Source organism: Lepidochelys kempii, chromosome 7, assembly GCF_965140265.1.
Source record: "Lepidochelys kempii isolate rLepKem1 chromosome 7, rLepKem1.hap2, whole genome shotgun sequence".
NCBI classification, from domain to species: Eukaryota; Metazoa; Chordata; order Testudines; family Cheloniidae; genus Lepidochelys; species Lepidochelys kempii.
The window spans coordinates 41,194,407-41,222,392 of NC_133262.1; the positions used below are offsets into that span (position 1 = coordinate 41,194,407).

At 44.8% G+C, this 27,986-nt stretch overlaps 1 protein-coding gene across 1 annotated transcript in view; it reads right to left on the reverse strand.

The window, feature by feature from the left end:
- IARS1 (isoleucyl-tRNA synthetase 1) overlaps positions 1-13,713 on the reverse strand; it is a 198,308-nt gene extending 184,595 nt beyond the window's left edge. Inside the window, exon 1 of the mRNA XM_073352336.1 lies at positions 13,416-13,713. The gene's annotated coding sequence lies outside the window, so the exon portion shown is untranslated. The remainder of the gene's footprint in view (positions 1-13,415) is intronic.
- Between the last annotated feature and the right edge of the window lie 14,273 nt (positions 13,714-27,986).

Sequence of the window (27,986 nt, forward strand, 5' to 3'; positions counted from 1 at the left end):
AAGAGAACTGGATAAATTCATGGAGGTTAAGTCCATTAATGGCTATTAGCCAGGATGGGCAAGGAATGGTGTCCCTAGCCTCTGTTTGTCAGAGGGTGGAGATGGATGGCAGGAGAGAGATCACTAGATCATTACCTGTTGGGTTCACTCCCTCTGGGGCACCTGGAATTGGCCACTGTCGGTAGACAAGATACTGGGCTGGATGGACCTTTGGTCTGACTCAGTATGGCCATTCTTATGTTCTTACCACTAACTTCTCTCTCACTGTATTCCAGTTCCCACCCTACCTCAGGCTCCATCTATCTAACTAGAGTTTTTTGTTTTTAATACTGTTGAGAATTGTAATTTCTCTGTCCAAATATTCACCACTGCTCTCCACCCACCAACCAATGTTATAATATTGGCATCATCCACTGATTGTGAAGTATGTGAAAATGTTGCACTAAAGAGAAAAAAAAGTGGAAAGTGCCTGTCATAAATATAAAGGGAAGGGTAAACCCCTTTGAAATCCCTCCTGGCCAGGGGAAAGCTCCTCTCACCTGTAAAGGGTTAAGAAGCTAAAGGTAACCTCGCTGGCACCTGACCAAAATGACCAATGAGGAGACAAGATACTTTCAAAAGCTGGGAGGAGGGAGAGAAACAAAGGGTCTGTGTCTATCTATATGCTGGTCTTTACCGGGGATAGACCAGGAATGGAGTCTTAGAACTTTTAGTAAGTTTAGTAAGTTTAGTAAGTTTAGTAAGTAATCTAGCTAGATATGTGTTAGATTATGATTTCTTTAAATGGCTGAGAAAAGAATTGTGCTGAATAGAATAACTATTTCTGTCTGTGTATCTTTTTTGTAACTTAAGGTTTTGCCTAGAGGGGTTCTCTATGTTTTGAATCTAATTACCCTGTAAGATATCTACCATCCTGATTTTACAGGGGGGATTTCTTTATTTCTATTTACTTCTATTTTTATTAAAAATCGTCTTGTAAGAAAACTGAATGCTTTTTCATTGTTCTCAGATCCAAGGGTTTGGGTCTGTGGTCACCTATGCAAATTGGTGAGGCTTTTTATCCAACATTTCCCAGGAAAGGGGGGGTGCAAGTGTTGGGAGGATTGTTCATTGTTCTTAAGATCCAAGGGTCTGGGTCTGTAGTCACCTAGGCAAATTGGTGAGGCTTTTTACCAAACCTTGTCCAGGAAGTGGGGTGCAAGGTTTTGGGAAGTATTTTGGGGGGAAGGACGCGTCCAAACAGCTCTTCCCCAGTAACCAGTATTAGTTTGGTGGTGGTAGCGGCCAATCCAAGGACAACGGGTGGAATATTTTGTACCTTGGGGAAGTTTTGACCTAAGCTGGTAAAGATAAGCTTAGGAGGTTTTTCATGCAGGACCCCACATCTGTACCCTAGAGTTCAGAGTGGGGGAGGAACCTTGACAGTGCCCTTTATTTACACATTTATTACCTATAAAATAGAAACATATACTCAAAACTCATTTGCAGCAGGGCACATTGCTAATGTTTTAAAAACCACTAGGAAGCACTATATCTCCACATTGATGAGGGAGTGACTACATAATGCTTTGTTTCAGAGTACCAGCTGTGTTAATCTGTATCCGCAAAAAGAAAAGGAGTACTTGTGGCACCTTAGAAACTAACAAATTTATTTGAGCATAAGCTTTCGTGAGCTACAGCTCGCTTCATCGGATGCATGCAGGAGAAAATACAGTGGGGAGATTTTATATACACAGAGAACATGAAACAATGGGTGTTACCATACACACTGTAACGAGAGTGATCAGGTAAGGTGAGCTATTACCAGCAGGAGAGAAAAAAAAACGAAACAAAAAAAAACATTTTGTAGTGATAATCAAGGTGGGCCATTTCCAGCAGTTGACAAGAACCTGTGAGGAATGGGGTGGAGGGGCGAGGGGGAATAAACATGGGGAAATAATTTTACTTTGTGTAATGACACATCCACTCCCAGTCTCTATTCAAGCCTAAGTTAATTGTATCCAGTTTGCAAATTAATTCCAATTCAGCAGTCTCTCGTTGGAGTCTGTACTGGACAGTCTCTATGTAAAAGAATAAATGGACACAAATCAGACGTCAAGAATTATAACATTCAAAAACCAGTCAGAGAACACTTCAATCTCTTTGGTCACTCAATTACAGACCTAAAAGCGGCAATTCTTCAACAAAAAAACTTCAAAAACAGACTCCAGCAAGAGACTGCTGAATTGGAATTAATTTGCAAACTGGACACCATTAAATTAGGCTTGAATAAAGACTGGGAGTGGATGTGTCACTACAAAAGTAAAACTATTTCCCCATGTTTATTCTCTCCCCCCCCCCCCCATTCTTGACAACTGCTGGAAATGGCCCACCTTGATTATCACTACAAAAGGTTTTGGGTTTTTTTTTTGTTTTTTATCTCTCCTGCTGCTAATAGCTCACCTTACCTGATCACTTGCCTTACAGTGTGTATGGTAACATCCCCCCTGCTCTCCTGCTGGTAATAGCTCACCTTAAGTGATCACTCTCTTTACAGTAAAAAGAAAAGGAGTACTTGTGGCACCTTAGAGACTAACAAATTTATTGGAAGTGAGCTGTAGCTCACGAAAGCTTATGCTCAAATAAATTTGTTACTCTCTAAGGTGTCACAAGTACTCCTTTTCTTTTTTACATAATGCTTTGTAAGGCTGTTAATGGTTGTGCATACCTATGTGCACTTAAATGTGAAATCAAGCTGTTTTCAACTACCACCACCATTTTTACATTCTCTTTTTCACTTTTGTTCCCTAGATTTGAGACTAGGAATAGGAAGTTTTCATCAATGGCCCTTTCTCTCTGAAATTTGTTTTCCCTATTTATCTAACAAGGCCTGAGTTGTTCGACCTACAGGGCCTAGTGCAAAGCCCATCAGTTCAGGCAAGTTTTTGCCTGAGGCAGTGATAGTGGGTCTGTTCTGCCTTGAATTTGAAATCTGAAGTTAAATCTATTTTATCTGTTATATTTTATGTTTGTCAACCAACTTAGAAGCAGGACAATTTGGAGGAATGCATGAGTACTTGATTGAGTCACAAACTTTTTAGTTATCCTCACCCTCAAAGTGAATTGTGTTTGGCCTCAGGAAAGCACTTTATCTCTGTACATCAGCTTCCTCATCTGAGGAAAATTAGAGTAATATACACTTACAATACTTATTGAACTTGTTGAAATAACTAGTTAGCTAACATCTGTACAATGCTTTAAAGACATTGGGCAAAATCATTCTTCCTTTGCTCATGCAAATAGGTTCATTGACTTTAGTGGGACTGTTCACTTAGGAAAGGTAATCTGGATTTAGTCCCTCCTCAAATGCTATCCATGGGCTAATTTTATTTTTTAAGACACATATATGTGACCAGTCATACACGTAATAAGTGCACTTTTAGAAATCAATCAATAAAGCCTAAATGTTACCATAACATTCTTCACTGTCCTAAGTGTGTAATTACAGAAGTTGCATCTTTAGATAAATATGACCAAATACGACTTTTACTTAGGTTAGTTTTCTCTTCTAAATGGTGTATGCCTTTAGAAATTGGTTTCTTTTAGGGCTGTCAAGTGATTACAAAAATTAATTGTGCAGTTAAACAATAATAGCATACAATTTCTTTAAATATTTTTTGATGTTTTCTACATTTTCAAATATATTCATTTCAATTACAACACAGAATACAAAGTGTACCGTGCTCACTTTAAATTTATTTTTATTACAAATATTTGCACTGAAAAAAAACAAAAGAAATAGCATTTTTCAATTCACCTAATACAAATACTGTAGTGCAATCTCTTTATCGTGAAAGCTGAACTTACAAATGAAGAATTATATACCCAAAAAAACTGCATTCAAAAATAAAACAAAACTTTAGAACCTACAAGTTCACTCGGTCCTACTTCATCCAATCACTTTGACAAACACGTTTGGTTACAATTTGCAGGAGACAATACTGCCAACTTCTTGTTTACAAAGTCACCTGAAAGTGAAAACAGGTGTGCGCATGGCACTGTTGTAGCCGGCGTCACAAGATGTTTATGTGCCTGATGTGCTAAAAATTCATATGTCCCTCCGTGCTTCAACCACCATGCCAGAGGACATTCGTCCATTCTGATGACGGGTTCTTCTCGATAACAATCCAAAGCAGAGCGGACCGACGCATGTTCATTTTCATCATCTGAGTCAGATGCCACCAGCACAAGATTGATTTTCTGTTTTGGTGGTTTGGGTTCTGTAGTTTCCACATCTAAGTATTGCTCTTTTAAGACTTCTGAAAGCATGCTCCATACCTCATCCTTGTCAGCTTTTAGATGGCACTTCAGATTCTTAAACCTTAGGTTGAGTGCTGAAGCTATTTTTAGAAATCAATGGTACCTTTTTTGCGTTTTTTTCAAATCTGCCTTGAAAGTGTTTTTAAAATGAACTTGTGCTGGGTCATCATCGGAGACTGCTATAACATAAAATATATGGCAGAATGCGGGTAAAACTGAACAGGAGACATACAGTTCCCCCCCAAGGAGATCAGTCACAAATTTAATTAAAGCATTTTTTTTTTAACAAGCACCATCAGCACAGAAGCATGTCATCTGGAATGGTGGCCAAAGCATGAAGGGGCATACAAATGTTTAGCATATCTGGCATGTAAATACCTTGCAGTGCTGGCTAGAAAAGTGCCATGCAAATTCCTGTTCTCATTTTTAGATGGCATTGTAAATAAGAAGGCAGCAGTATCTCCTTTAAATGTAAACAAACTTGTTTGTCTTAGGGATTGACTGAACAAGAAGTAGGACTGAGTGGACTTATAGGTTCTAAAGTTTTGCATTGTTTTCTTTTGAGCACAGTTATGTGACAAAAAAAATCTACATTTGTAAGTTACACTTTCATGATAAAGAGATTGCATTACAGTAGTTGTATGAGATGAATTGAAAAATACTATTTCTTTTCTTGATCATTTTTACAGTGCAAATATTTGTAATAAAAAATAATATAAAATGAGCACTGTACACTTTGTGTTCTGTGTTGCAATAAAAATCAATATTTTTGAAAATGTAGAAAAACATCCAAAAAGATGTAATACATTTCAATTGGTGTTCTATTGTTTAACAGTGCGATTAATCACGATTAATTTTTTTAATCATGATTAATTTTTGAGTTAATTTAGTGAGTTAACTGCGATTAATCGACAGTCCTAGTTTCTTTAACTCACAGTTGACAAACAAATTTAAGCAGTTATGTTAAAGTAAACTCTGTATTAGTTCCTGTTCTAAAGGAATTTTAAAACAAATTACTAGTTAAAATAATACGTATTTAAGCAATATTAATAAATTATATTTTTCCACTTTGATTGAATATAGCATGTGTCTGGTCAATTCTGCCCTCACCTTTTACTCCTGTTGCTCAACTCCATTTCTCCTCCCACAACTACCTTTGGCTTGCCTTTGTTCATTCTCTATCTTTTTTATCTTTCTCCCCCTCTTCTATGTCTACACTATGAAATTAGGTCGAATTTATAGAAGTCGATTTTTTAGAAAGCGATTTTATAAAGTCAATTGTGTGTGTCCCCACTTAAGACCATTAAGTCAGCGGAGTGCGTCCACAGTACCGAGGCTAGCGTTAACTTCTGGAGCGTTGCACTGTGGGTAGCTAGCCCACAGTTCCCGCAGTCTCCGCCGCCCATTGGAATTCTGGGTTGAGATCCCAATGCCTGATGGGGCAAAAAACATTGTCGCGGGTGGCTCTGGGTACATGTCGTCAGCCCCCTCCCTTCCTCCCTCCGTGAAATCAATGTCAGACAATCGTTTCGCACCTTTTTTCCTGGGTTACCCATGCAGATGCCATACCAAGGCAAGCATGGAGCCCGCTCAGCTCACCGTCACCATATGTCTCCTGGGAGCTGGCAGACGTGGGACTGCATTGCTACACAGCAGCAACTCATTGCCTTATGGCAGCAGATTGTGCAGTATGATTGGTATCCATCCTCATCGTCTCATGGGTGCTCTTGGCCAGCCTCAGTGAGGTCGCTCGGGGTGCCTGAGCAGACATGGGTGCTCCTAGCAGATCTCGGTAAGGTCTGTCAGGGGCGCCTGGACATAAATGGGAGTGACTCAGGTCAGTCTCTTCTTTTAAGTTTTGTCTAATGGAGATTCAGTCCTGCCTGGAATATTGGCAGAGGGATAGCTCATTGATTTAAGCATTGGCCTGCTAAACCCAGGGTTGTGAGTTCAATCCTTGAGGGGGCCATTCTGCCTCAGGCTGCTCTCCCAGCCAGCAGCACCGCGAGCACCCAGGAGACGATCATAGCTAGCAGTCGTACTGCACTGTCTGCTGGTGAGCACCCAGGAGATGACAACAGCTAGCAGTCGTAGTGCACTGTCTGCTGCCAGCCTACCCCTTGCTCCTCCCTTCATGAAAGCAACGGTCTACAATTGTTTTGTGCCTTTTTTTGTGTGGGCGCCATATTGCTGTCAGCATCGTCATCCACCTGCCGCTTCCGCTGCCATTCTGCTCTTCTGCTCACGCCACACCACGGCAAGCATGGAGCCCGCTCAGATCACTGCAGCAGTTGTGACTGCTCTAAACACCAGGCGCATTATCCAGCAGTATATGCAGAACCAGAATCTGCAAAAGCAGGCGAGTAGGTGACGGCAGCACAGTGAGGAGAGCGATGAGGATGAGGACATGGACACAGACTTCTCTCAAAGTACGGGCCCTGGCAATTTGGCCATCCTGGTGGCAATGGGGCAGGCTCATGCCATGGAATGCCTATTCTGGACCCAGGAAATAAGCACAGACTGGTGGGACCGCATAGTGTTGCAGGTCTGGGATGATTCCCAATGGCTGCAAAACTTTCACATGTGTAAGGGCACTTTCGTGGAACTTGTGACTCGCTTTCCCCTGCCCTGAATTGCCAGAATACCGAGAGGAGAGGAGCCCTCACAGTTCACAAGCGAATCGTGATAGCCCCCTGGAAGCTTGCAACGCCAGACAGCTACCGGTCAGTCGGGAATCAATTTGGAGTGCGCAAATCTACTGTGGTGCAAGTAGCCAACGTGATCACTGACTTGCTGCTATCAAGGGTAGTGACTCTGCGAAATGTGCAGGTCATACCAGATGGCTTTGCTGCAATGGGATTCCTTAACTGTGGTGGGGCGATAGACAGAATGCATATCCTTATCTTGGGACCGGACCACCAAGGCAACCAGTACATAAACCAAAAGGGGTATTTTTCAATGGTGCCGCAAGCACTGGTGGATCACAAGGCACGTTTCACCAACATCAACGTGGGATGGCTGGGAAAGGTACATGACACTCGCATCTTCAGGAACTCTGGTCTGTGGGAACGGCTAAAGCAAGGGACTTACTTTCCAGACCAGAAAATAACTGTTGGGGATGTTGAAATGGCTATAGTTATCCTTGGGGACCCAGCCTACCCCTTAATGCCATGGCTCATGAAGCCGTACACAGGCAGCCTGGGTAGTCGTCAGGAGCTGTTCAACTACAGGCTGAGCAAGTGCAGAATGGTGGTAGAATGTGCATTTGGACGTTTAATGGCGCGCTGGCAGAGTTTACTGATCGCTTAGACCTCAGCGAAACCAATATTCCCACTGTTATTACTGCTTGCTGTGTGCTCCACAATCTCTGTGAGAGTAAGGGGGAGACGTTTATGGCAGGGTGGGAGGCTGAGGCAAATCACCTGGCCACTGATTCGGCGCAGCCAGACACCAGGGTGGTTAGAAGAGCACAGCAGGGTGCGCTGCGCATCAGAGAAGCTTTGAAAACCAGCTTCATGACTGGCCAGGCTATGGTGTGAAAGTTCGGTTTGTTTCTCCTTGATGAAAACTCGCCCCCTTGGTTCACTCTACTCCCTTGTAAGCCCCCCTTTTATTACCGCTTGCAGAGGCAATAAAGTCATTGTTTCAAATTCATTCATTCTTTATTAATTCGTCACAGAAATGGGGGGATGACTCCCAAGGTAGCCCAGGAGGGGTGGGGGAGGAGGGGAGGATGGAAGGACAAGGCCATACTGTACTTCAAAACTTATTGAATGCCAGCTTTCTGTTGCTTGGGCAGTCCTCTGGGGTGGAGTGGTTGGGTGCCTTGAGGCCCCCCCACCGCATTCTTGGGCATCTAGGTGAGGAGGCTATGGAACTTGGGGAGGAGGGTGGTTGGTTAGACAGGGGCTGCAGCAGCGGTCTGTGCTCCTGCTGCCTTTCCTGCACCTCAACCATACACCGGAGCATATCAGTTTGAGCCTCCAGTAGCCTCAGCACTGCATCCTGCCTCCTCTCCTCTTGCACCTCCCTCCTCTCCTCACGTTCATTTTGTGCTTTCCTGGACTCTGACATTGTCTCCCTCCACGCATTGTGCTGGGCTCTTTCAGCGTGGGAGGACTGCAAGAGTTCAGAGAACATTTAATCACAAGTGCGTTTTTTTCGGCTTCTAATCTTTGATAGCCTCTGGGACGGAGATGATACATGGAGCGATGAAACATTTGCAGCTGCGGGAGGGAAAAAAGAGAGATTAGTCTTAAAAAAAGAGACATTTTAGAGGACAATGGGTAGACTCAAGTGAACCAAGCTGTTAACATTACATAGCATGTGTGCTTTCTTTACAAGGTCGCATTTTGCCTCTTATATCAAGGGCCTGCCAGTATGGTGTGAGAGATCACACATGCAGGGCTGGCGTGCAACAGAATTCGGCTTGCAGGCAGCCATGATAAGCCACAGTCTTTTGGCTTCTTTAACCTTCCTAACATGTGGGAATGGTTTCAAACAGCAGCGCCCTCATTTCACATACAAAGCACCCATTGGGTTGGCCCTTTAAAATGGGTTGGCCATTTAAAAGGAGGGGCTGTGGTTTTCGGGTTAACATGCAGCACAAACCCAACTAACCCCCCCACACACACCCAATTCTCTGGGATGATCGCTTCACCCCTCCCCCCATTGTGTGGCTAACAGCTGGGGTGATTTCTGTTCAGCCACAGGCAAACAGCCCAGAAGGAATGGCCACCTCTGAATGTCCCCTTAATAAAGTTCCCCTATTTCAACCAGGTGACCATGAATGATATCACTCTCCTGAGGATAATACAGAGAGATAAAGAACGGATGTTGCTTGAATGCCAGCAAACACCAGGACCATAAACTGCCATGCTTTGTTATGCAATGATTCCTGACTACGTGCTGCTGGCCTGTCTGGTTAAAATGTCCTACCACGGAGGATGGAATAAGGCTGCCCTCCCCAGAAACCTTTTGCAAAGGCTTTGGGAGCACATCCAGAAGAGCCTCACTGAGATGTCCCTGGAGGATTTCCACTCCATCCCCATACACATTAACAGACTTTTCCAGTAGCTGTACTGGCCGCGAATGCATCCCAAGTCATCACGGCAAATTAATCATTAAACATGCTTACTTTTAAACCATGTATTATATTTACAAAGGTACACTCACCAGAGGTCCCTTCTCCGTCTTCTCGGTCCGGGAGCCTGCCTTCAGTGGGTTGGGAGGATACTAGATCCAGGGTGAAAAACAGTTCCTGGCTGTTGGGGAAAACGGTTTCTCCACTTGCTTGCTGTGCTTCAATCTCCTCCTCCTCCTCATCTTCCTCATCCCCAAAATCCACATCCCTGTTGCATGAGAGTCCATGGACGGAATCCATGCACAGGGTTGGGGTAGTTGTAGGGGCACCCCCTAGAATGGCATCCAGCTTATCATAGAAGCGGCATGTCTAGGGCTCTGACCCGGAGTGGCCATTTGCCTCTCTGGTTCTTTGGTAGGCTTGCCTTAAGTTTCACGTGGCACTGCTGTGGATCCCTGTTATAGCCTCTGTCCTTTCATGCCTGTGGAGATTTTTTCAAATATTTTGGCATTTCGTCTTTTTGAACGGAGTTCTGATAGCACAGATTCATCTCCCTATACAGCAATCAGATCCAGTACCTCCCGTTCGGTTCATGTTGGAGCTCTGTTGCGATTCTGGGACTGCATGGTCACCTCTGCTGATCATCTCGCCACGCTGGTCAAACAGGAAATGAAATTCAAAAGTTTGTGGAGCTTTTCCTGTCTACCTGGCCAGTGCATCTGAGCTGAGAGTGCTGTCCAGAGCGGTCACAATGGAGCACTCTGGGATAGCTCCCGGAGACCAATACTATCGAATTGTGTCCACACTACCCCAAATTGGACCCAGCAAGGTCGATTTCAGCGCTAATCCACTCATCGGGGAGGAGTACAGAAACCGGTTTTAAGAGCCCTTAAAGTCAGAAAAAATGGCTTCTTAGTGTGGACGGATACAGGGCTAAACCAATCTCATGCTGCTAAATCTGACCTAAACTCGTAGTGTAGACCAGGGCTCAGTCTTGTATAGTTTATTCTCCTCTTTCCCCTCACCACAGCTACAGTAAACATATATAAGCACCCCAATCTTGCTGTCCTTACTCATGCCCACACGGTAATGAAAATTATTTTGACTGAGTACATAGTAGTTATTTTTGTGGTAAATAATGTATCTTCAAGACTGGGGACAGTAGAGAAGTCACTGTCATGTGTAAGAAGACAAAGTTAAATGCTAACTGTTTAAACAGCCCTTACGCCACACTCTGGTACTAAAGTTCAAAATGCTCCAACAATCACATGGTTGTTCAACAGTTTGTTTGAAGTTGTCTAAATAAAGGCAAAAATCTACTCATAAATACAAAGCCCAAGGCTTTCAAATTTATGTGCCTAAAATTAAGCAGCTAAATGCATATTTAAGCTACTAAATTAAGTTACCTGATTTTCAAATGTTAAACATCCACTGCTCCTCCTGACTTAAATAGTTGCTCAGCACTCCCTAAAAACCAGACCAGTAATATCTAGGTGAAAAACCAATTAAAGAGGTGGCCAAAAGGTGTAAACAAAGCTAATGGGAACATTTTGCTCACTCCAGCTATTGGCAGATCCATCTGGCATAATCTGTAAGTATTTTAATTAATACACGGGGTTACTAAATTGCATTAAGGAACACGATACAAACAGTTAACTATTTGAACACTAGCAGAGTTCTTGAGATGACAGTTTATTTGCACAGCCCTTAAATCCTCCTCCTCCTCCCAAACCCCCCACCCCCACCCCAAAAGCCGATGAGAAGGGGGAGGGTCAGGGTGTCTGTCTGCCAGCGGGGAGAGAAGGGGGCTGGCTAAACATGATGGCTGTAAACAAGGGCTGTAGAACAAGTCTAGCACGTCCCTTGCGAACGGATCCTTCCCAGTCCTCCACTCCGCCCCCTTGTAGTCAAATAGAAATTGAATGTGTATGGACAGTGCTGCCGCAGGCCCCTGCAACTCCTCCCTTCACTCCTAGCATACTCCCCTTGCTACTGCTGTTTCGTGAACGAGATCAATCTTGTGTTCGTGTTCTTTTTTTACACTAAAATACGCAATTTTATCCCGGACCTTTCGAAATGAGGAAGGGTCTTCCTGATCATTTCTCTGCAGCTTTTAAGCCGAACTTCGGGCCGAGCCCGCTAAAGAGTGTTAGACAGACTTGCCCTCGGGATATTTTTAAAAATCCTTTGCCTTTTTCTGAGATGTAAAACGCACAGGATTTGTTACAATGGTTTCGGTGGCAAGAGGACGAATAGCTCCAGTGAGCAATGTGGCGGGATCTCCCAGAGTCCAAACAGCTGATGTTGGGGGAGGGGCGGGCGTCTTGGACGCCCACCAATAAAAACAAACAAGAACCCACAGCTAAAATGCCCACGATCAATCACCCACCCCACCCCTCTTTCCTCAACTTTCAGTGGCAGGATGGCCGCTTCCCCTATCTCCAATTATTGCTGGTGTACCACCCAGACCGCACATGCAAGGAGTTACAAGGGGTGGGGAAGGCTGAAAAGAGTTTTCACACACTGTCCCTCCAGCATATCAACCTTTTGCAAACACAGCTGCAGTGTGCAGCTAGACCCAGGGTTCCCCTGCTAGCTGTCTCTCCTGCCAGTTCGCAGGCATTCACTTGCCTAGGCACCACCCCGTCTGTTCCTCTGAGCAACACGCCACTCAAGCGCTTGTTTTGTGCTTCCACCGGCCGTTAAGCTCTTTACGTATTCGATGCAACCAAGGCAAGCTCGGGGTGGAGCTGCGCAAAAAAATCCGGGCGTAGGCGAGGGTTGTGCATGGAAATCACACAGAATAACTCGCCTGGAGTTGGGCCAAACCACTATTGTGTAAATGCAACAAATGTAGGGGGAGAAGCAGAAAACACCACCGACACCCCATGCAGACGCATTCCTCCTTGCCTGACATGCAGCATGTCGGTTTTGCACGTCGATGCAAGGGTTTGGAAGGAAAAATTATTCGTTGATGCACACACCCCCTCCACACTGGCTGCTTTTGGACTGCTCCATGTCCTGTACATAAGGGGGTGTGAACTGGAGAAACACTAAAAAAGAGCAAGCAAAACGCGGAGGGTGGTGTGTGTTTGTTTTCTCGGGGCTGTGCAACTAGACAGTAAACGGCAAAGAGCGTCCGACGCGACCTCCCTGCTTCTCTCCCCTTCTCCTTTTGTCAAACACACCCACAGTCCTAGGCAGTTGTTATTCTGTAGCGGTTTGCACCGGAGTAACAATCTGCTACAGAAGAAGGCGAGATAAACTCTTCTAGGCAGCAGCCTAAAACTGGTCAAGCTGCCCCACAGCCTGCAGCAGCTCAGCCAGGCTATGCACTGTCAAAGGGCTCTGGTCAAGAAAAAAACAGAGCGGATTGTGAAAAGGTAGAGGCAGCAGGAAAGCCCCTTTGGCTGGGGGGAAACCGCAGTGCTTTACCAACCAGCAACGAACAAGCCAACCCAGAAGGGGGGGAAACGCTAAGAAGAAGACGGACGACATTGAATTTGCTTCTTTGGGGGTTGTTGGCAGCTGTCCAGGGCTGCAAAGAGTATGTGAGAGGGTTACTATGTTGAGAAGAGAAGAGCTGATCACGTGTGGCACAGGAGCCAGGGCTGCCCCCTGGGAGCCTGCCAGGGCTGGGAAGGAGGAAGAGGTGCCGGAAGCCTACCAGCAGCAGCAGAAGGAGGGAGCGCCCCGGAGGGGCTGCAGCAGGGGTCGCTGGCACCACAGCTGGCGTGGAAGGACCCCCGCCTTCTCCAGGAAGCTTTTGGGCAGTAGGACGCACGCCCATTACCAGCAGCAGCACTGCAGGGTCTCCCAGCGGTGCTATCGGCCCACCCGCCCCAGGGTGCTGCTCTCTCTGCGCCCCGTCAACATGATGGGCAAGCGAGCCCCGGGCATGCGGGCCCCCCGCAACACCAACCAGTTCCTGATGCGGGAGAAGTACCAACTCATGCACCTGCGGTCGGACTCGGTGGGCACCGAGAGCGGCGGGTCGGACAGTGAGATGGACCCGCTGGACATGGACTCTTACCTGGGGGTGCTAGAGAACTCCCGGGGGGCGCTGATGGACTTTGCCGAGGATCCTCGCTCCTCCTCCTGGTCTCCGCCCGCTTCCTCGGCCGCCACTGACTCGGAGCCCTCTTCGCAGCAGCAGTTGCGGTTTTTCGGTGGCGGCTTGGCGGACGTGCACCAGGAGGAGAGCTTGCAGTACTTCCCTTCCGAGGACGATGTGATCGAGAGCGAGATATTCATGGAGAAGGACTTCCATGAGTTCTGTAGCAGAATTGCTTGAATTGGGGGGGCATCTATTTATTTGATACAATTACCCCCTTCCCACCACCCACCCCTTCCTCCCGTTGCCTTTTATACTTGGCTGGGTTATGCGGGCGATCGTATCTCCGGGTCACAGCTGGATCCGGTCGAGCTGGGTATGTGGATTCTCATGGGTAAAATGGTTTTCCAAACGTTAAGTTCATCTGTTGGCATTTGAACCTCCCCGGGGACGGGGGGAGGAGGTGGCGGGGCATTTTGCCCCCCCCGGGGGAGGGGGGGAAGGGACATGGGATTACATACTAGGCCTTGTTTGTTGAAGCGCTTTATTTATTTTACCGCCACCCTTTTGCGTTGTTGTCAAGCGGGGCCACGTCATTTTATATTAAAAAAAAAAAACAACCACACGCTCTGGATCTTAAATAAAAGGAACTTTTGTAAATTAAAACAAATCTACTGTGCGAAGTGTGTGCTCTCTGGGAAAATGTGTCCGGTACTAAGAGCGTCGGTGTGGGGGGGTCTCCTGCGTAGGTGTGCGGAGTGTGCGCCTTGCGGAAGGAAGAACGGGGAGGAGGAGCGCGCGGTTTGGCGCAAAGGAGGAAAAGCCACCGCAGCAGCGGTTTGTTTCTGCTCCCGTTGGCAGCAGTGGCACAAGACACACTCCTTGGCTTGCTTCAGCGAAGAGCTAGAAGTGGGATGGGACAGTAACGGAATCAGCGCCTCCGCTCAGTGCAAGGGGCGGGCCACAGCGCGGGGGGACCATGCCTGGTAACCACCAAGGGGGAGCCTATGGAGGTTGCAGAGTACACGGGAATATGAGCATGGTTACAGTAATCGCATTCATCATACTTAAGGCTAAGATTTTGTCACAGTTATTTTTAGTAAAAGTCAGGGGCAGTACAGGGGAAGCTCACAGCCTGAGCCTCGCTGCCCAGGTCGGACTGACAGCCTGAGCCCCACTGCCTACAGGGGGGAAGTTGATAGCCAGAGCACAGCTGCCCAGGGCAGACTAGCAACCCAAGCCCCACCGCCCGTAGCATTGCCAGAGGCGTCGTCCTGGTTTGGCCGGGGGTCTCCCAGAACTGGGCTCGATCTCCCTGAGGCTACTGAAGCGAATCCGGGAAAATTTAGGCTGCTAAAAGTCCGGCAGCGCAACAGGGCTAAGGCAGGCTCCCTACCTGCCCTGGCTCGACACAGAAGCGGCTAGCATGTCCCTGTGGCCCGTCAGCAGAGGCATAGCCAGGGGGTCTGCATGAGCTGCCCCGAGCCAGAGCACCCACTCCGCAGCTCTCAGTGGCTGGGAACAGGGAACCATGGCCTGTGGGAGCTGCGGGAGCAGTGCCTGTAGGCACTTGGCCGCCCCTGAGACTTGGAGCCGCTGTCAGACATGCTTTCGTTTCCGGGAGCTGCCCAAGGTAAACCCTACCTGGCTGGAGCTACACCCTAAACCCCCTCCTGCACCAAAACTCCCTCCTGCAGCCTGCACCCCTCACACTCTTCCACACCCCACTCCCTGTCCCAGGCTCAGCCTGGAGTCCCCTCCCACACCCAAACTCCCAGAGCCCGCACCGCCCTTCTGCACCCTTATCCCAGGCCCAACCTGGAGCTCCCTCCCACACTGCAAACCCCTCAGTCACACCCCCCAGCCCAGAGCCCCCACCCCCTCCCACACCTCAACCCCCTGCCCCAGCCCGGTTAAAGTGAGTGAGGGTGGGGGAGAGCGAGACGGAGGGAGGGGGGCTCGAGTGACCGTGGAGTGGGGCCTCTGAGAAGCAGCGGGGCATGGGCATTGCCTTGGAGAAGGGGCGGGGCAAGGCAAGGGTGTTTGGGTTTGTGCGATTAGACAGTTGGCAACCAGCCACTGAGGGCATACTGACAGCGAGAGCCTCACCACCCAGGACGGACTGACAACCTGAGCCCCGTCACCCGGGGGAAGACTGACAGCCAGAGCTCCCCCTCTTGGGTGGGAGGAGCTGACAGGCAGAGCCCCGCCGCCCAGGGGGAGATGACAGTTGGGGATTGGTTGGGGATTGGTCCTACTTTGAGCAGAGGGTTGGACTAGGTGACCTCCTGAGGTCCCTTCCAACCCTGATATTCTATGATTCTATGACAGACCAAGGCCTGCTGCCTAGGACAGACTGACAGACCAAACCTTGCCACCTGGGTGGAGGGAGCTGACAGCCAGATCCCCACTGCTCAGGGCTCATCCTGCTGCCCGGGGGAGGGGCTGACAGCGAGAGCCACACCGACCTAGGTTTACCACCTTTGAAATGGAAAAAAAAGGCATGCACCCCCACACACAAAGCAAGCCTGACACAACCCCAACAGCAAGCTTCGACAGCTACTTATAGTAATTAGAGAAAGAACACAGAGATAAGACTGATAACATCATTTTCTTACTTAAACTGCAGAGGTGGGAACACTGCCCATCTTTAGCTGGACACAGAAACCTTTAACATTAGATATCCCAGTGTATTGTGATAATAATGCAAATCTTTAGAGCCACATAAACCACACACACACACCCCCCGGCAGATTAAATTATTTTTCTAGCAACTGGCAAAACCATTTAAAAAATGGCCAGGCCGGTCAAATACAGGCCATGTGGTAATCCTTTGCCGCCCAGGGCTCACCCTGCCACCCGCTGACAGCCAAAGCCCTGAAGTTGCGGAGGTCACAAAAAATCACAGAATCCGTGACCTCCATGACAGACTTGTAGCCTTAATCATACTGAATGTGAAATGGTCAACAGGCATTTTGCTGTGAGAGTGAACCACAGAACCAGACCAGAAACATTATTGATCGTATTTATATCATGAGTCAGGGTGAGCATGACTGATGGTAACATGGGGGCGGGGAAAATAAAGCAATAGATATCTTTGCACTCTCAAACTCCAGCCATGAATAGTAGGGAGGAATGAATGTCTACACATCCCCTTTTCCCCATTCTCACACATGGGATCAGATGTGAGACATATTTTAATATGACAGAGAAAAGACAAGCCCACGTGTCAGAGGACTGGTCATACCCCAGTCCATTTGCAGCTATTAAAAATATAATAAGCACCAGCAGCAAACAGGGACTCTAAACTGAAATAGCACTGATTTTTATGATTAATAAATATTGCTTATCTAGACCCTTTTTACATCTAAACACAAAAAGGAAAACTGTTACCCACACACCAACCCTCATCTTGTTTTCTGGCTCCCTAAGGATAAAATGTTTAATTAACAGTGCAGTTGTAAGTTAAGAAAACAAGAAACCAAAACAAGAAGCAGAGCTGGCCTTCTACAATAATAACATGGAAGACAGAGGCATCTACCAATTTTTGGTGGGGGGAAAGGAGAAAAATGAGATTAAACAATTCTACATGTTACTGGAGATCAAAACTCCATGAGGTTTGAAAAGCTTTTCCTGAGCTCTTCCGTGGCATTGCACAGCTCAATGCAAGGCTCAGTGCACACGCAAGAATGTTCAATAGAAACACAGCAGCGAAGGTAAACAGTGTAGCCTTTGATTCTGAAGCTTTTTATTATCCCCTTCGTTTTAAGGAGGGCAATCATAGCAAAGTGGCACATTGGGCATAAGCTACTGAATAACTTTAGCACTATAGTGTAATTTTTTGTATTCTATATAATTAAAGCATTATCATGCCTGCCTTAAGTGCTTGATAGCAGGCTTTTAGTCCTACTCTCCTAGAGATTACGGTGATAGAAATGCCTATCAAGATACTTTAAGGGTCTCTGCACACTTCAAAAATGTAGACACCTAGCAAATGAGCAAAGTTATTTCAGTTTTCCAGGAATGGCTTTATAGGGGGGTGTTGTGTACAGCCTTATCCTTAAAAACCACAAAAATATACTTCTTTTTTTTTTTTTTTTTTTTTTGCTTTGATCCCATACCTCTAAACTTAGGGAAAACTCCCACTGAATACTGAATTATATGAAAAAAGCATTTGGAAAACTTAAAACAATACATATTGAAGACGATGTCTGTGTCCTTTATGTTTGTTCCAGTATTATGAATATAGTCATTCAACACATTAGTACATACATACTAAATCTATCACTGTCTGTATTTGTTCATAGATTCACTGGGAGACATTTGAAGCTCAGGGTTTGTCTGTTTGTGAATGGCACCTTCCTGTCCTTGGAAACAGTTTGGGGCTAATTTTTATCATCATATTTACCAGCTAAAATAAAACTAAGTAAATTCTTTCAGAATCTTAACACATCAGCTGTAGCACTGTAAAGTATAATTTATGGCAATGGGATCTGTGTGTTTGCCTTCCCCAAAGCAGAACTATCTAATTCAGGAGGGCCAAAATTACTTAATTTTTTTTTTTAAATGAGGCATGGGTTGTTGCTGTAAGTTAAGGGCCATATACAGTCAACCTCTTGATCCAAAGCACAGGTCTAACTGATAATGGGAGGTTTGCAATAAGACCTTGTCTACAGTGGACATTTGCCCCCTTCAAACATGAGTGGTCAGTCACCACTGTAGTTGCACCAATGCAAATCTCTAGTGTAGACAAATCAAGCTGAAATTTACACTAAAATAAATTAGTGGCATGAACAGATTTGATCTTCAGAAAGTTTATATTTTATTGGCTAATCCAGAACTGCAGCAACATGTTTAAATGAATGTTTGATGTATGGTTTTTCCGGCTTGACATTTAAATGGTATGATGAAAGCTGACTAGTAATATTTACATGAAGGTTTGCTCTATTATTGTTTTATAGGGTGACAAAACAATCAATATAAATTATATTTATGTTTGATATTGCAGTTTTTATCTATTGAAAACAAAGTATAATTGGAATGCAAATTACTAGAACAGTGTAAAGAAATAATTACAGGCCACATATTGCCTGCCAGAATTACAGAGGTGGATTCACATTAATAAAAGAGGCTCTCTGTGTTCCCATCACTAATCAATGGAACATGCCATGTAGGATCAATTCCAGTTCTAATTTGAAATTTCAAATCTTAAGAGGGAGCTTACTTTTCACCTTCTCACCTCTGTCACTGTTCTTGTTATCTCTTAATCGCTGATTCCAAACATCAGGAGTAAAAATAAACAGCTAAATAACAAAACTAATAACAATGCTTTAAATTAGATATCATCTTTGCACATAGCCTTCTCAGTTTCTTACACAATCACCTCCATGCCTTCTTTCAGGCAGCTCCCCATGCAAGTTACATCCTCAGTGCACTCCTTAGAATGGCCTCTAAACCTATCCACTTACACTGAATTGAGCTGATTTGTATATAAATTGCCTGCTTTCCTTTAAACCTCTTTTCTGGTCTGTCTTTAGTTGCTGAAAGCAGCGACCATACTTCTGGTGTGTTTAGAAAGTACCTACATAAGAAACATAAAAATGACCATATTGGGTCACCCCAATATCCTACCCTGTCTTCCAACAGTGGCCAGTGCCAGGTGCTTCAGAAGGAATGAGCAGAACAGGTAATCATCTAGTGGTCCATCCTCTGTCACCCATTCCCAGCTTCTGGCAAAACAGAGGTGAGGGACACCATCCCTGCTTCAAAGGGAATGAACAGAACACGGCAATCATAAAGACATCTATCCCCCATCATCCATTCCCAGCTTCTGGCAGTCAGAGGCCTAGGAACACCAGGGTATGGGGTTGCATTCCTGACCATTTTGCCTAATAGTCATTAATGGACCTATCCTTCATGAACTTAGCTAATTCTTTATTGAATCCAGTTATAGTTTTGTTCTTCACAGCATTCTCTGGCAACAAGTTCCACAGGTTGACCGTGCTTTTTGTGAAGAAGTACTTCCTTATAATTGCTTTAAACCTGCTGCTCCAAATAATTCATTTAGCTTCTCCACAAAGGCCTTGTCTTCCTTGAGTGTTCCTTTGGAACCTTGATTGTCCAGTGGTCCCAGTGATTGTTTGGCAGGCTTTCTGCTTCTGATGTACTTAAAAAAAAAAATTGCTGCTAGTTTGAGTCTTTTGCTAGTTGCTCTTCAAATTCTTTTTTTAGCCTGCCTAATTATACTTTTTATAATTGACTTGCCAAAGTTTATGCTCCTTTCTTTTCCTCAATAGGATTTCATTTCCAATTTCTAAAGGATGCCTTTTCGTCTCTAACTGCTTCCTCTACTTTCTTGGTTAGCCATTGTGGCATTTTTTTGGTCCTCTTACTGTTCTTTTAAATTTGGGGTACACATTTAATCTGAGCTTTTATTATGGTGTTTTTAAAAAGTTCCCATGAAGCTTGCAGGCATTTTACTCTTGTGACTGTTCCTTTTAAATTTCTGTTTAACTAGCTTCCTCATTTCTGGGTACTTCCCCTTTCTGAAATTAAATTCTTACTGTGGTGGGCTTCTTCGGTATTTCCCACACGCCCCTCAAATCCCTAGACAAGTATGTTAAATTTAATCATATTATGGTCGCTATTAACAAGCGGTTCAGCTATAGTCACTTCTTGGACCAAATTCTGTGCTCCACTTAAGACTAAAACAAGAATTGTCTCCTTGTGGATTCCAGGACTAGCCTCTCCAAGAAACAGTTAATTACGATGTCTAGAAACTTTATCTCTACATCCCATTCTGAGGTGACGTATCCAGTCAATATGGGGATAGTTGTAATCCCCTTTACTATCAAGTTTTCTATTTTTTTGCCTCTTTAATTCCCCAGAGCATTTCAGTCACCATCACCATCTTGGTCAGGTGGTTGGTAGTATATTCCTACTACTATATTCTTATTATTTAAGCATGGAATTTCTGTCCATTGAGATTCTGTGTTACTGTTAGATTCATTTACAATTTGTACTTTATTTGACTTTATGCTTTCTTTCATATAGAGTGCCACTCTCCCACCAGCACGATCTACTCTGTCATTCTTATATATTTGGTAGCCTGGTATTACTGTGTCCCATTGATTATAATTGTTCCACCAAGTTTCTGTGATGCCTATTATATCAATATCTTCATTTACAGGCACTCAAATTTACCCATCTTAGTATTTAGACTTCTAGCATTTGTATACAAGCACTTATAAAATTTGTCACTTTTTAGCTGTCTGCCTTCATGTGATATAATTGAGTGGGGGTCTTTTTCATTTGGCTGTTACTCTTCAGTTCCTACATGTACTTTATCAACTTCTATCCTTTCCTCTTTACTAAAACACAGATTTCAGAGTAGCAGCCGTGTTAGTCTGTATCCGCAAAAAGAAAAGGAGTACTTGTGGCACCTTAAAGACCAACAAATTTATTGGAGCATAAGCTTTCGTGAGCTACAGCTCACTTCATCGGATGCATTCAGTGGAAAATACAGTGGGGAGATTTATATACACAAAGAACATGAAACAATGGCTGTTACCATACACACTGTAATGAGAGTGATCAGGTAAGGTGAGTTATTACCAGCAGGAGAGTGGGGGCGGGGGGACTTTTTGAGGTGATAATCAAGGTGGGCCATTTCCAGCAGTTGACAAGAATCTCTGACACAGAGACTCCCCATTAATAGATCCTCCTCTAGGGGTATGTCTATACTACCCGCTGGATCGGCAGGCAGCGATCAATCCAGCAGGGGTTGATTTATCGCTGGATCGCGTCTAGTCTAGACGTGATAAATCGACTCCCGAGCACTCTCCCGTTGACTCAGGTACTCCACCAGGGCGAGAGGCACAGGCGGAGTTGACGGGGGAGTGTCAGCAGTCGACTCACTGCAGTGAAGACACCATGGTGAGTAGATCTAAGTACATCAACTTCAGATACGTTGTTCACGTAGCTGAAGTTGCATAACTTAGATCGATTCCCCCCCACCCCTAGTGTAGACCAGGCCTAAGGGATGTCTCTGTCCAAACCATGTGCTTCTGTTGGATTTCCCCCAGCATGTAGTGGGTGCTACCACAAATAACCTTAATCTTAAGGTTTGAAAGTACTTTACTGGCTGAAATTCAGCAAGTCACACACTGAGTCACTGGCAAAACTGGGAATAGAAACCAGAAGTTCTTACCTCATAAAGATAGGTTTCAGAGTAGCAGCCATGTTAGTCTGTATCCACAAAAAAGAACAGGAGTACTTGTGGCACCTTAGAGGCTAACAAATTTATTAGAGCATAAGCTTTCGTGGGCAAGAGCCCACTTCATCAGATGCATAGAATGAAGTGCGCTGTAGCCCACGAAAACTTATGCTCTAATAAATTTGTTAGTCTCTAAGGTGCCACAAGTCCTCCTGTTCTTTTTACCTCATAAAATCACTAATCTGACTACTAGCCAGCAATCCCACGCACATTCACAAACTTCTTGACCACATTATGCCCGTTCCCAATTTTTCCAGGAGTGAGGTTGCACATTACACCCCTTCCCAATTTTCTTCCTCTTATACACAAATTTAGAGGCAAAATGTTGAGGTAAATCACAAAACTACTGACAAGTTTTATAAGCTGTAGCAGGCGTACAGGCACTTTTGAGTCTGAATAGACAAGTCTCAGCTTGTTTCAGTCTTTAATCACTGTAGTTTACTAGGACATACATTTTGCTCTGATATTCTTCCTCTTGATAACTGGTTTGATTATTTTAGTATTTGACGAAGTTTTCCATAAGATTAAAATGACATTTTTAGTCCTAACGTTATGGATGGGGGAGAATGGTACATATTACCTGTTGTGAAAGTGTTCCTCTTGTGACTCACACAATGAGTGTTATACAAGCACAAGTACACGCATTGTTAAAGTACCACTTAAACTAAATGAATACATGTTTTAACAGCTTTGAAAAATAATAGTTTGGGGGATTTTCTGTATGATCAGAAAATCAAATTTGTTAATTCGTGAGAAAGACATTAAAGATGCCAAGTTGTTTAAATATCCAGACTCACTTCCCCATTCCTATTTTTCAATGCTGCTGCATTACTAATTTTTTTTAAATATTCAGGTTCCAAGCACACATGAGCTTTATTATAGAGCTCCTAAACATGATTTTGTTTTTGAACAGAAGACGCTATGGGCTTCACCATCTTGAATGCCAATTAAAAATATCACAAGAATGTGGAATTTTGTAAAGACTATAATTGGGAGTTCATTGTAAAATATCTATATGCCTAATATGAAGCTTATGCACCCGTTGTATTCAATGGCAAAATGGGAGCAAAGACTGAGCCCTACATCGACAATATTATGCTAAAACAACATTAAGGGCTCAATTGTGGCTTGCACAATTCACTCCCCTTGCTGGTCACTATACAGGGATGGTTGGAGACCTGCTCAGTCTAGGCAGGGAGAATGGACATGGTAATATCAAAAAGTGAGCAGAGCTTCAGCTTCCTTAAGCATTAATTCAAATTGCAAGAAGAAAAGGAGAGGGACAAAAGAATACATTACTACTACCACTATATTCAATCCATTATAAATACAGAAATAATATTACTTGTAATCACTCAAATCATCTCAGCAAAAAAGTTCAACACTTACCACCCAAATTAAGGTAACAACATCAGCACAATCTCATATTGTGCAAGAAATGTAATAAATATTTAGCTCAAAGAAGTAATTTTAAAAATGCAAGTACCACAAAAATATATGAATTTCAGAATTTTCTGAACAAATCAATAGCCTAAAGATTGATCCAAAAAAGAATTCAAATTTAAAATTTTATAGAAACATACAATATGTTACAATGTAGTTTATATTAAAAAGGACTTCCTTTATATCTACAGTACTATTAAAATTCAACTTTATGAAAAAATGTATCTTGCTGCCGCATTCATATCAACCAGACCCTGTTTTTAATTTATATGAACTAAGTTAAATTCCTTCTACTCCTCCTGCCAAAAAATTAAGGTGATATACACCTATAACATTTGTTAAAAAACCACTTAATTTGAACAGCACTATTATTCCAATGGGAATTGTTAGGACATCAATATCTCATTAGTTATTACTAGGCTGTCAATTAATCACAGTTAACTCACGTGATTAACTCAAAATTAACTTATAACAATAGAATACGAATTTAAATTTATTAAATATTTTTGAATGTTTTTCTACATTTTCAATGTTGATTTCAGTGACAACACAGAACACAAAGTGCACAGTGCTCACTTTATATTATTATTTTTATTACAAATATATGCACCGTAAAAATTATAAACAAAAGAAATAGTATTTTTCAGTTCATCTCATACAAGTACTGAAGTACAATCTCTTTATCATGAAAGTGTAACTTACAAATGCAAATTTTTGTTTGATTACATAACTGCACTCAAAAACAAAACAGTGAAAAAACTTTAGAGCCTACAAGTCCACTCAGTCCTACTTCTTATTCTGCCAATTGCTAAGACAAACAAGTTTGTTTACACTTATGGGAGATACTGCTGCATGCTTCTTATTTACAATGTCACCTGAAAGTGAGAATAGGCGTTCACATGGCACTTTTGTAGCTGGCATTGCAAGATATTTACATGCCAGATGTACTAAACATTCGTATGCCCCTTCATGCTTCGGCCACTACTCCAGAGGACATGCTTCCATGTGAAGAAGTCTTAAAAGAGCAACACTCCAATGTGGAAACTACAATACCCGCATCACCAAAAAATAAAATCAACCTTCTGCTCGTGGCATCTGACTCAGATGATGAAAATGAACATGCGTCAGTCCTCACTGCTTTGGATCATTATCAAGCAGAACCCATCATCAGCATGGAAGCATGTCCTCTGGAATGCTCTTTTAATATCAGGCATGTGCTGTATATTCCTAAATCACACAGACAAGGCAGAGTTTCAGCTGGCCCTTACACAGGCATGGAAGGAGCAATGAATGTTTTCTTGAGTCTAGAGATTATTCCCTGCTAAGAACACCTTGGAGGCAAGGCACTCCAAAAGGGTCAAGGAGGAGGTGAGAACTACTCAACCTACCCCACCTTGCCAGTGGTCAGTGCAGCTAGGCAATGGTGTGCATGCCACTCTGCCAGGCAAGGGAGCAAATGTTGCTTCTCCTTAGGGATGCATGCACTATTGCCAGCTCTACGCATTCAAAAATCATGAGATTTTTCAAAAATAATAAATGTCTGAGTTTTCTTATTTACCATCAGGTTTTTGAAGCTTAAGAGGGAAAAACACCTGCCCTAAGTCCCACATTTGTAGGAGTATTTAGGTGTTGCTGCACTCGATGGTGTAACACCTAACTGAGTAGGAGTCTGAATTTAATTTCCAAAAGTGATTTAGGCACTTAGGAGCCTAAAGCCCAGTGGCTGTCTGCATGAGCTTCTAAGGGTCAAAATCCAGCCTCAAATACACATGCAAAATGTGTCCTTCCCAATGGCACTTGCAAGGGATTCCCCTTTCTCTCTACCACCTTCAGGTTGGGGTCACTGCCATTCTATCCCTCTTCATCTCCCACTCCATCATTATCCTTTGGACCCCCTTAGTCTCCTTCTGCACCACTTCACTCTTCTTCCAGCTTCTCATGTTACTCCATTCTCTAGGGTTGTCAGATGTCTGGTTTTTGACCGGAACAGCTGGTCGAAAACGGACCCTGGCAGTTCCGGTCAGCACCACCAAGTGGGCCATTAAAAGTCTGGTCAGCGGTGCTGCAGGGCTAAGGCAGGCTAGTCCGTATCTGTCCTGGCACCGTGCTGCACCCCAGAAGTGGCCAACATGTCCGGCTCCTAGGTGGGTGGGCCACGGGGCTCCGTGCGCTGCCTCTGCCCCAAGCACTGGCTCCGTACTTCCATTGGCTGGGAACTGCGGCCAATGGGAGCTGGGGGGCAGTGCCTGCAGATGAGAGCAGCGCATGGAGCCTCCTCGCCCTCTGCGCCTAGGAGCCGAACCCGCTGGTTGCTTCCAGGACACAGCACAGGGCCAGGGCAGGCAGAGAGCCACGGGGCTCCGTGCGCTGTCCCCGCCCCAAGCACTGGCTCCATACTTCCATTGGCTGGGAACTGCGGCCAATGGGAGCTGGGGGGCAGTGCCTGCAGATGAGAGCAGCGCATGGAGCCTCCTCGCCCCCCACGCCTAGGAGCTGGACCTGTTGGTTGCTTCCAGGGCACAGCACAGGGCCCCACTGCGCCGCTGACTCTGAGTGCCCGTGGTAAACCCATTCCCCAATCCTGAGCCCCAACCCCCTGCCCCAACCCTGAGCCTCCCCTCCAAACCCGGAGCCCCCTCCTACACCCCAAACCCCTTATCCCCAGCCCCCCCAGAGCTGTCACCCCCAGCCCAGAGCCATCACCCCCTCCCACACCCCAGCCCCCTGCCTCAACCTGCAGCCCCCTCCCACATTCCGAATCCCTCGGCCCCACCCCACACCTGGAGCTCCCTCCTACACCCCAAACCCCTCATCCCCAGCCCCACCCCAGAGCCCCCAACCCTTGCCCAGAGCCTGTACTCCATCCCACACCCCAATCCCCTGCCCCAGCCCAGAGCCCCCTCCCGCACACTGAACCCCTCATTTCTGGCCCTACCCCGGAGCCCTCACCCCAGGTTAGAGCCCTTACCCCCTCACTCCTTCCCACACTGAAACCCCCTGCCCCAGCCCGGTGAAAGTGAGTGAGGATAGGGGGGAGTGAGCCACCAAGGGAGGGGGAATATAGTGAGTGGGGTCAGGGCCTCAGGGAAGGTGTGGGGTAGGAGGTGGGGCCTCAGGGAAGGGGCGGGGCTAGGGTGTTTGGTTTTGTGTGATTAGAAAGTTGACAACCCTACCATTCTCCTTAGTCTCCTCCTGCCCTGCACATCTCCTTGCCCTCCCATTCCCCTGCAACCTTTATATCAACCTCCTGCTTCCCCTCTTAGACCATGTCTACACCAGCAAGCTTACAGTGACACAACTGTACCGATGCAGCTGTGCCACTTTAAGGTCACTCATGTAGCTGCTCTATGCCATAATTAACCCACCTCCAATGAGCGGCAGTAACTATGGATTTCGTGCTGTCCAAACTGGCACTTCTGTCTGTGTAACTTATGTCGCTCAGAGGGATGGTTTTTTCTCATGCATGAGTGACATAAGTTATACAGACAAAAGTGCTAGTGTAGACATAGCCTCAGTTTCCGCAACCACCTTCAGTGTCTCCACTGCTCCTCATAGTCTGTGTCCTAATAGTGTCTTGTCTAGCCCTGCAACCACACAGTGGCAGCCATCTGGCCTGCGGGCATGGCTTTGGTCTCACTGAAAACAACTGGAAATGGTAAGACTGCTGTTGAACATAAGGAAATAGCAGCCATCTTGCTGGCTTCAGCCCAATTGGCAGTAAATAGACATGGTGGCCATTTTGAATAAGGGAAAATTAATGAGTTTGTAGCTTTTCATTGCATTTTCGTGTGACAGGTAAAACACACCTCAAAATCACTAGTCTTGAAATGAAATAGCAAGAGTTGGTAACACTGTCACATTGAGAATTGTTTCCAGTTCTCCCACAGCTGGTTTAGTCCATGCAAAAAACTCAGATAGAAACATTAGTGTAAACCAAGAACAGGCTTAACCACTACTCCATAGTCTAACCCTGAACAAAGCAGGCCTGCACTAGTGCTTCCATCTCCATACACCAACACTTTGGACCAAATTCAGCCTTGGCACAAAGGCAACTCCCACTGAAGTCAATAGGAGCTGTATCTGCACATGTCAGGACTGACTTTGTCCCTTTATGCCTGGGGCTTTCCTTCGTCTGTATTTCCCAAAAACCTGCACTGTTTTTTTGTTTTGTTTTTTGGCAGAGGAATGTTGGTGGAGGAGTATTTATTAAATAAACTATAAAACGCTTGTCTCTTAGCTAGCCCACCTCTTAGAGGTTTGCACAGCAGTTGTCTGTACCACTTCCATTCTGGATTGGCCTTGCCATTCAGCTCTTTGCCACATCTCAGTGCAGTGAGAATAACTGGGAGTGTTAGGAAGCTGATAGCTCCAGGTGGAGACTTAGAAACAGATATGGGAAGGAAAATGTTTCCTTCTGAGAATAAACTGATGCTTACACTAATTATTTTTTCTTGATTTATTCCTCACAAAGTAAAATAACTACAGTAATCAGGAATTAATCACTAATCATTAATCACTCTATCCCACATACAACATTTCACAGCTGACTTGCTGCATTGTATAAGGGTGGAGTGACAAAGGAAAGGTGGATGTAGTAACCGGTACTGGCTATTTTTGGCATCATAATACCAGACTAGCTGAGCCAATTATATGATCTGGTACAGCAAAATGCAAAGTTCCTCTGACACATATTAATTTAAAAATGGCTGCTCAAACCCGCTCATTTTTATTTATGATAAAAAGTCTCTTGTTAAATGAGCTAATTTGTGTTAAATTAATTTATATTGAATAGCACAATTAAATCTTTAATTGCTACTGGGACTACAGCATAG